At 41.5% G+C, this 8,257-nt stretch overlaps 1 protein-coding gene across 4 annotated transcripts in view; it reads left to right on the top strand.

The window, feature by feature from the left end:
* Window positions 1-264: 264 nt before the first annotated feature.
* The window catches only part of zfyve9a (zinc finger, FYVE domain containing 9a), a 28,969-nt gene continuing 20,976 nt past the window's right edge, over window positions 265-8,257 (top strand). The window contains exons 1-3 of one of the 4 annotated variants that reach the window (XM_027272389.1): window positions 266-596; window positions 1,442-1,462; window positions 7,228-7,331. The gene's annotated coding sequence lies outside the window, so the exon portion shown is untranslated. Of the gene's footprint in view, window positions 597-1,441; window positions 1,463-2,123; window positions 2,337-7,227; window positions 7,332-8,257 lie in introns of those variants that run through there. The other 3 variants (XM_027272404.1, XM_027272388.1, XM_027272399.1) reach the window with 3 other exon arrangements.

Genomic DNA, 8,257 nt, shown 5'->3' with positions numbered 1-8,257 from the left:
CATTTTATTGTTTTTTATCTTTCTATTGTCTACTTCATGTTTTTATTGTGTTTCTCTTGTGTTATTTATTGTGTTTTATCTTGTTGTGCAGCACTTTGGAAACCTTGTGTTTGCTAAAAAAAAAAAATCGTGCTATATAAATAAAGTGGATTGGACTGGATGTGTGTATCTACTATATAAATAAAGTGGATTGGATTGGATGTGTGTATCTACTATCTAAATAAATCAGGTTTGAGTCGTGCTTTTATTTTGAAATACACAACAGGACGTGCTTGTATTTCCACTCTGGCTGTCTTGACGCTTGCTCCTTTATTTATTTATTTATTTTTTTCTTCCCAATATTAAACCTTGTGGGAGGGATCCTTTTTCTGAGTGCTGTCGCACAACTACGGTAGACTACAGGCTGTACTTTCCGACTTGCGCTGTTTGAGTTGAGCAGCAGCAGCAGGAGGCGGCGGCGGTGGAGGCTCCACACACACACACACACACACGAGGAGACTCAAAAATAGCTTCCCAAAGGCGATTAGGTATGACGGATACTAACGGCGAGGCTCCGCGGGGCTCTACGTAAAAGAAAGAAGATGAGGATTCCTCCGGTGAGTGACTGAATATTTGTTTCCACAGCTCCTCTCTGTGTTGTTGCTCCAACCTAACCCCGCCATTAGCGAGACAACGGCAAGTGTTAACTAAAGTCTGTGTGTGTGTGTGTGTGTGTGTGTGTGTGTGTGTGTGTGTGGTTTTAACGGTTAGCTAGCTGAAACGTTAATTTACCGAGAAGGTGTATGTAACCGTATTTTTACGTCAATTACACAACAACGTTAACGTTCGCACTTTATAAACGTTAAACGTCGTTACGGTTACAGGAAGAGGCTTTAATCGTTTATAACGGTTAAAACAGCAACGGTTTATAACGGTTGAAACCGGCCGTTAGCCGTTACGGAGAGCACACCGAGTCAACGGCGGTGTGACTGTCCGTCAGAGCAGCGAGTCGCTGCCGCCACTCGGCGCACGACTACCCGCTGAAACCTTCGGAGCTGAAACACTTCGCTTCTTCACCGCCTTCCTCCTCATACAACACGTTTTTTTTTTTTTTTAACATTTAAACATTTAGTGTTTTTTATAAACTTAAACCCTTTTATTTTATTTATTATTATTTTGGCGGATTTTGTGTTGTGGACGTTAAATTGAGCAGCTAGCTGCAGCTACCACAATTACAACTATCCAAGTGCTGCAAACAAACCGTCAGCTGTTGTGGCTTTTGCAGCTGTTTTAATAACACACACATGTGTGCCTATCCTTGTGAATCATATTTACCAATCTGAGGCTGTGTGTTGGTGTTTTGGCCTGCAGGCAAAGGCAAAGCAGTGCCACTTATTGGTTGCATAATCCAAAGCTAATGGTCATCTATCCTGCTCATGAGAGTTGGTTTTGCATTTTTTAGTCAAGCTCTGGAGGTGAAGAGGTGAGCCCATCCCTTGAATAGTCATCAGCAGTGAGTACTCCATGCAGCTACATGTAATCAGTTACCTGTAGCCTACCACTACATCTTCAAGTGGTATTTAAAACCCCAGGGGACTTGATTGAGCAGACTGATCCAACAGGCTTCCCAAGTGAAGGCGAAGACACAAGCTCTCATGTGTGCCAAGACTTCCCAAATGTAGGTTACTGTATGCTTTCAGAAAGTATTAGTCTCTCCCTGATGGCAGCCTGTCTCTTTTTCTTTCTTGTAGCTTTCTCTTGTGGTGGTTAAATGTAGATCAAAACATAAGGGAGCAAAGCAGATCATAATAGCTGTTGACACTTGCTGTGAAGCAGAGCAGCTTTTTCTAACAGGACGACAGCGACTCTTCTTCAAACCTCAACCGATTTACCGTTTCATCCTCAGCTGTCTAAGAAATGATCGTGACCTTTCAGAGGATACAAACCTGTAGCTTTTCCCTTCTTTCATATGTTCTGCTTTTATTTTTTTAAAGCTACTGGGAGGAGGTAGGACCGCTCCCAGTGTGTAATCCCAGTCAGGGCGTTTAAACATTACATAAAAATGTGTCACTCAGTCATGCGATCATGTTGTTAGAAAGTGATGTCAGGCCATTCTTAAAGAGAGGAAGTCATCATTTGAGGTTTCCTGCGTTCACAGCAAGTAGACGGCGTCTGGAGCGGCGCGGAGGTGACTCGTATGGATCTAAAAGCGGTGTTTGTCAGGATGTGAGCTCGCAGCCCTGGGAAGTTTGTAACGCAAGAGGAGAAAGGAAAAAAGGAACAGTGCAGGAACTTTTTACAAGGCACACGTCCATCATCACTTTCATAAAGAGGGTTTCCTCTAATGCATAACACCAGTGAGTCATGCAGCCGTCTTTGAACTGTCTTCTCTCTTGATTCATCATTTTGTCTATAAAATGCCGGAAAGTAGTTTAAAAAAGTAGAAAGTGGCTTAACAGGGCTGCAGATAACAATTATTTTCATTACTTTCTAATCTGCCGATTATTTTCTTGATATTTTGGTTCATAAAATGTTTAAAATTGTTTGCTGGTGACCAACAGTCCAAAGGCTTGAGAAGCTTAAACCAGAGAATATTTGGTATTTTTCTCTTGAAAGCAGTGCTTCTTAAACCTTTAACACCACGTACCACCTCAGGAAATATCAAATGCCTCTATTATGATAGCTTATTCAGTTTATTTCTAATAAAATTTATTGTTGAATTTTGAACAGAACCAATTCAAGAACCAGATCGAGTTTGGTGTAAAAGAGAAGATCCACCCGTCCCTTCCTAATATCTCCTGTTTGGAGCCACAGTTGCAGTTGTTTGGTTTTGCAGATTTTAGCTCGTAGCGAATCATAGATGTACGTGCCTGTTTTATACACGAGTGTGACTACGTATCAGGGATCTCATAGTTTATTTTCCATTCATCATGTTTTTGTATTTTGTATGTTAAATTATTTAATTTAATTTTAAATAAACATTTCAGAGATTCCTTCAAGTACCACCACGAGGAGGCTGCGCTCTTTAAAGAACGCCTAAAACAACTGTTGATCGAAAATGTGATCAGTTTTCAGTCAGTCGTTAAATTAATCAGCAGATCATTTAATCTCTATGTATACGTGCTATTGTCGACACTAGTCAAACTACCCAGCTGTTAGCAGAAAAAATAACCTATTGCTGCCTCTCCTTCGTGTCTCACTCGTGATGTTTGTGGTCAGAAAGTAGAACTTAACGAGGACATGCGTGCGTTCAATAAAGCCACTAAAACTTTTAGTAAAGTCTGTTATTATTATTCTCAAGTGTTGCAAAATAAGGAGTACACCCGCCCATCAGCCAATAGTATGCCTCCAAAGGTTATGAGTCTGAGCTGCATCACACCATTCATCATGGTTTAATCCATTTGAAAGCTCCCTCCTCATCACTCATTGTAACATAAACCTTCAATATATGTGGATATAGATGTGCCTGTGATACTGATTACTGATATGTTGATAATATAGTTGAGATATCTGTCACTACAGCCTGTACCTTGCTTACTTACAGGTGCAAAGATTGAAATAAATGGTCAATTATCATCTCTAAATAGAGCACAGGTGCCCATGTTCATGGAACAGCATGTATTTGCATTTAAATGCTGTTATGCCATTATTAAGGACATTACACTTGACATTTTCCTGCTGTGAAATATAAAAACGTGAGTGTCCTCATGCAGGAGCCGACCTCTGAGAAATAGTTAAAACCCAGAGAAAAACGTCCTAAAACAGGGAAGTATTATTCAACTAAACCAGATCCAAAACGCCGTGTCATATAAGCAGAAGAAATATGTCAGACTAGACTAATGCTTGTAAGGGAATCCCACCCGATCGTTGAGGAACTGAATGTAGCCTCTGTCACAGGAAACAACAACAGGAAACCGAGTCTGAGTCCTGACACTGAGGACTTTTTAGCCTTCTAGTTCGTCTGGACGTCCCCTCGCTGTTTATGCCCTTGTCTTATTTAATTTTGCTGCCATGCCAGGATGTCCAGTCAGGCGGAGTTTATTGTGTTAGTAGTCTGTTAGGCCATTTCATTATTAGCGTGTCTTTTGCTTACACCGGAGGCCGGAGCATGGCCGTAGTGAATGGGGATCAACTGCAGTTCACTGGATTTAAAAATAGAATAGAGGCCGTGGTCTTGTTTGCACTCATGCTTTAGCACTATGTTTATACTTTAACACCGATTTACCAAACACCTTTATCTATATTTGGCTATATTTTATAATTTATTTTATGTGGAGTGACTGATGTGATGACTATCTTTGGGTTTTTTTTATTGTTGATTGGACAAAACAAGTCCAGATGGACATTTTTTTTTACTATTTTGTGACATTTCATAGATCAAACGATCAGCAGATGTATCGATTATTAAAATAATAAGTTAGTTGTGGTTTTAAATGTCGGTAAAGACAACATTGTTGTGGCATTGTAGAAAGACGTAGTGCTGAAATCAAATGTATTTCTGCTGTGAAGTTGGACATTTCATAATAGGGGCTTATGGAGACTCTCACTTCTGTAGCCAGCCTCGAGTGGATGTTTGAGGAACTGCAGTTTTTCGCACTGTCTTCCCTTTAAAGCCACGGAGGTTCTCGCCTGGGTTGGGTTTTGTTAAACTAATGCCCATCGCAGAATAACCATCAGGTGAGCTCCACTGTCATGCACAGTCTCGATAGTCTAGTTTTACTTCAGGCCACACCTCATGTAATTGTTTTTGATCAGTCATTAGTTGAGGAGTTGGAGCGTGTTCATACAGGACTGTTTTCCTTTAGATGTGACTGACAACGCTCTCTCATGCACATATGTCTCCTTTGAAAGCATCTTCACCAAGTTTACATGTCTAAAAATACAACTCCTTCACGCACTTTGACTAAAGATGCATTATTCAGTGCCTCTGCAGAGTAATTAAATCTTAATCAGGGACGGGCTCCTGTCCTCATGGAGGCATATCTGTGTGTGTGTGTGTGTGTCTGTGTTTGTTCACATGTGTTTGTGTGTGCACGGTCCCACAGTCCACTGAGCTTTTCAGGCTCTTATGGTGCGAGATGATTTAAGAAGACTCTCATTTAGTTTACAAGAAAACCTCTGAAGTGAAAAGTGCAGAGGTTGAACGGGGTAAAAACTTCGGTGCTTAGATGAAACTGGATCATCTTGCACTCTCTTTAGTTTCAGTTGATTTTATAGAAAACGCCTGGTCATTTCCTGCTGCCAAACACTGGATTCCTCCAGTCATGTGTCCTGCAGTCACAAGAAACTAACTAAGGTTTGGGGACTTGGTTAAGATTGATGCAGTGGTGATGACGAGCAGAGCTGGGTAGCGAACCTGGATACCTTTTTTAGAACAGCACGAATACACAGAGTATCAAAAGCTGACATCAGATGTCTGGTTTTATAAGATCAGCCTGATGAAACGGTGTCGTGGGGCGCCCTGCTCACCCGGGGGTTAAGGTCCTGTCCATGAATTGCAACGCTATGACCTGCATGTCTTTTCCTATCTCTCTACTGTCAGCTTGATAATGATAGCATGTTGTTATTGTAGAGATAATTTCAGAGTCCTCGTACACCTACCATTAAAAACACAGTTTTGTATTTTTCCGGGGTATCAAAAGTTCAAGTTCAAAATGCGATGAAATGTCATCATTTATATTTATCTCAGCGAGTAGAGCTCATCCTTGTATCCTTGTATCGATCGAGCGCTGACGTCACTTGCCGTGTGTTGTGTGTAAACTGAGTCATCACGCTCCATCTGGACAGTGCTCGTTTAAAGGTTTGCCACACGCTCTAATTAAAGCGCTGTTTGTTTCATTCACTGATAGATTATTCATGGTGTCGGTTTTTGTAAGTGTTGTAAGATTTTTTTATTATTTCATTCCTGATGTGGCAGGATTGGTTCGACCCACCGTACACGCTACATACGTACACGCTCCTGTCCTGTGCCTCCTGCTGTTTTTGTGCTGACATCGTGCCCATGCTTGCACCTTAAACTAAGCGGAAAATGTGTCGACTGTGCTCCTTTCTCCGGGCCCTTCGCTCTGCGGAATATCTGGTCTCTGGTGTAATCCCCCGGTCGCTCTTGTCCTTATGAGAATGACCCTGAAGTTCAGTCTGGCTGTTACTCATTTGCAGCCGTACACACACACACACACACACACACACACACACAGATAGAAACATGCCTCCTCACGCTTCACAACGTCGCATCCTCTCTCCAAGGTCTCCTCTTCAGCAAGGACAGACTGAGAAGGGTTCACTGTGCAGTGATTCAGGCTTTCCATTCATGCCACTGATTGCCTTGTCGAGCTTTGATGGATAAGGCTCACTGCGTATGATAATGTGCAATACTGTACTATCGATAATGTGCAGTACTATCTTATTATGAGACGTGTTCATGAACTCGAGTGTTCCCACACTTACCTTAAGATTGAATTCCTATTTAGCATCAGTGTAATGATGCGGCAGACAAAAGTTAAAAGGTGAAATCTTTAAACTGTCAATCCAAAACTCAAATATTTCAAGTTTACTATAAATAATAAAGAAAATGGCATCAAATCATCACTTTAAAAAGTTGGAAATCACTACATTTTTAAAAAAAAAGAATCTCTGAAACAATTAAAGGACCAGTGTGTAGGATTTAGCAGATTGCAACCAACTGAACAGCCCTCGCCTTACCCTCCCTGTGGAGGAGAAAGTATGGCCTCTGCTGCCTCTGTACGTATAAAGGGCTCATTCTAAGGGAACAAAACACAATGAAGACATACTTTGAACTATTATGTTTCATTTCTGACAATTGATTGTCAAAACGTTACACACTAGACCTTCGATCAGTTATCATATTAGCTGCTAATTATTCTTCCACCGATTTGACGGATCAGTTACTTCACTGATCCACTGTATCCAAAGCAGCAAAGTTTGAGCTTGCCTTCTGTTTTAAAAGCCAGTTTTAACCTTGTAATAAAGAAGCATCCCTCACAACTGAGACTCTCTGTTTGCTTCATAAAATTCAGCTGAGTATTTAAATTTTTCACCCTCAGGAATCGAAATGTTAAGCGTAGAGAAAGCACTTAGCTGCCTTTCCTTTTCTATCATCTACATAGGTAAAAGTATGTATGAAATCACCATACTCACTGTGAAGTAGTAGCGTAGTGAAAACTATCAGCATGCTTTGCCACAGAGAAGTAGCTCTTTTTCTAAATGGTGTTTCCCTCCATTTCCAAGGTGTGGGCGCTGGGCGCTTGCCAGACTGGGTGAAGTGAGAACCAAGAGGGAAACCCGCTGAGAAAAATCACCGCCTGGGACTGCTGAGGAGGACCTCTGTGCAGGTGAGGACTGGCGCAGAGAGAGCAGCGTTATTTCATGGCTGCATTTACAGGATTTTCACCAGAGTCAGAAATGTAAAGAAAGAAAGAACGTAGACCATTTCCAAGTCATACAACCTGGAAGAGTTTTTGGAAATCATGAACGTCATGTCCTCTCGGCTAAACAGGATCCATCCAAGAGCAAAGTTCTGTCACTAAATGTTGCCTGACAATCCCATGACTCATTTCTAATCAGAAAGTTTGTCGTTGACTGTCACTTGTAGAAGCTCAGGGCTGTGTCTGTCTGAGAGGAGTTCACACCGGGTTCAAAACAGCTTCCAAAGAAAACACAGCCGTGTGTAAATTCTGCTGTGACGGCGCCTCGATCAAAGAGATTTAGAAAATATTAGCTACCTAATTAAGCTGTCTGGTCTTGGTCTTGATAGTCTGACCCTGCCTTAGTTTGGGGCTTGACTTGGACGCAACCCTCAAAGTCTTGGTCTTGTTTTAGCCGTGATACACTCTGGTCTTGGTCTCGGTTTAGGTGGTCTTGACGGCAACACATGCTACTATCCAGATGACGTCTTTTTCAGAGACATTCCTGCTTGTTTCATTCTGCATGTCAAAGTGTGCAGGTAGTAGACTGGCCTATCTGCAGTCCGGACCTGTGACCCATTGAAATGTGGGTCCAAAAAAAAAGTTTACAAAAGATACACCAGACTGTTGAGCAGCTGGAGTCAAATATGAATCGAGAACGGGAGATAATTTCACTATCAAAACATCAACATTTCGTGTCTTCAGTTCCCGCTTACGCTAACTGAGAGTTGTTAAAAGAAAGGGTGATGTAACACAGAGGTAAACACGAATCTGCACTGAGTTAACAATACATAAATAACCTGCAGAGCATGCTCACTCTGTGTGTGTGTCACTTTTGATTTAAGAGCTACATG

The sequence above is a fragment of the Larimichthys crocea genome, chromosome II (genome assembly GCF_000972845.2).
Source record: "Larimichthys crocea isolate SSNF chromosome II, L_crocea_2.0, whole genome shotgun sequence".
Classification (NCBI taxonomy): Eukaryota; Metazoa; Chordata; class Actinopteri; family Sciaenidae; genus Larimichthys; species Larimichthys crocea.
The sequence above is the reverse complement of the archived record's forward strand: the minus strand, read 5'-3'. Positions and strand labels throughout refer to the sequence as shown.